The sequence below is a fragment of the Cebus imitator genome, unplaced genomic scaffold (assembly GCF_001604975.1).
Source record: "Cebus imitator isolate Cc_AM_T3 unplaced genomic scaffold, Cebus_imitator-1.0 Scaffold415, whole genome shotgun sequence".
NCBI classification, from domain to species: domain Eukaryota; kingdom Metazoa; phylum Chordata; class Mammalia; order Primates; family Cebidae; genus Cebus; species Cebus imitator.
This window is the reverse complement of record NW_016107730.1, coordinates 555,125-557,022: the sequence shown is the minus strand read 5'-3', so window position 1 is coordinate 557,022 and position 1,898 is coordinate 555,125.

The window sequence follows — 1,898 nt, the reverse complement described above, 5'->3', positions numbered from 1 at the left end:
GGGGTTTCACCATGTTGACCAGGATGGTCTCGATCTCTTGACCTCGTAATCCACCCGCCTCGGCCTCCCAAAGTGCTGGGATTACAGGCGTGAGCCACTGCGTCCGGCCTAATCAATCTATTTTTTGAGATGGAGTTTCGCTCTTGTTGCCCAGGCTGGACTATAATGGCACCGTCTTGGCTTACTGCAACCTTCACTTCCCGGGTTCAAGCGATTATCCTGCCTCAGCCTCCCAAGTAGCTGGGATTACAGGCGTGCCCACCACCATGTCCAACTAATTTTTATATTCTTAGTAGAGGCGGGGTTTCACCGTGTTGGCCAGGCTGGTCTCGAACTCCCGACCAGAAGTGATCCGCCTTCCTCCTCCTCCCAAAGTGCTGGGATTACAGGCGTGAGCCACCACTCCCGGCGAATTATTATTACTGTTATTTTTAGAGATGGGGGGTCTCGCTATGTTGCTCGGACTGGGCTCATTGGTTAAACTCCTGGGCTTAACCAGTCTTCTCGCCAGGGCCTCCCAAGGACCTGGGACTACAGGTGGCGCCACCGCGTCCGGCTTTAGTTGCTATATTAAAGCCCTACCAGACTCACGTGGCTGGGAGCCGGTTTCTCTCATTTCTGAAGCCATGCGCTTCACCTGGGACGACTCAGAGACTGTCCTGGCAAAGCCTCTGAAGACAGCCAGCCTCTAAGGAGCGGTTCTGTCGGGGGAAGGGAGCCTCAAGGCTAATGAAGGCGCTCCGACCCCACCCTCCAACTTCAAAGGGAGCATTCAAACCTTCCCTGAAAGGGCGAGACTACTGGGCCCTCTTGGGGAACGCAGGAGATCCTCCTGGCCAGAGTGAGAGGAAGCTGGGACGCCCCGCGGTGTCCGGGGAGGTAAACTGAGCCGAGGCCGGGTAGAGGGCGGGCGTGGGGCGAGCCAGAGCCTTCTCAAGAAGCCCAGAGGATTCTGGGGACTGGAAAGCGGCCGAGTTCTCTTTTTTTTAAAAAAGAGAGAGACAGAGAGAAGAAAACAAAATATCTCATCTGAGCATGACTCTTGGCGGTGGTGGTTTCATCAGCGCCTCTGCAGCGGGTCCCAGAGGAAGCCCGCCGGGCAGGGACAGACGGACAGACCCACGGAGCGGAAGACTCGGAATACTCAAGGCCGGGAGTGGCCCAGTCCTAGCGCGGGCTTGGAATGCCCCAGGGGGTGGGGAGGCTGCACCGACTCTTCTGTAGTGGGTTTGGAGACAATTGGCCATCCATATGGAAAAGATAAAGTCGATCCCTATCTGACAGCAGGCTTCCAAATAAATTCCAGATGAACTAGAGACCTACAGGGAACAAGCAAGCTATTATAGAACTTTGGGAAGGAAACGGAAAGATAGCTGTATGACACTGGGATAAGGGATGTTTTCTCTAACAAAGTATAAAATGTGCAAAACATAAAGGAAAAGATGGTATGGACTGGGGCGCAGTGACTCACCCCTTAACTCCAGCACTTTGGGAGGCCGAGGAGGGAGGATTGCTTGAGCCCAGGAGTTTCTGTTTTTGTTTTTTTTGAGACAAGGCCTCTTGCTATTGCCCAGGCTGGAGTCCAGTGGCAGTGGGATCTCCATTCACTGCAACCTCCATCTCCCAAGGAGCTGGGTGGGGCTACACGCACCGCCACCATATCGGCTAATTAAAAATTGTTTTTTGCGGAGATGAGGCCTCACTATATTGCCCAGGCTGGTCTCAAACTCCTGGCCTCAAATTATTCTCTTGCCTTGACCTCCCAAAGTGCTGTAATTACAGCCTATGCCACTGTGCCCAGGGAGCCCAGGAGTTCGAGACAGCCTGGGCAACATAGTGAGACCCATCTTGCTCGCTCTTTTTTTTTTTAATTATTAAAAAAAATTTTTTTTAATTTA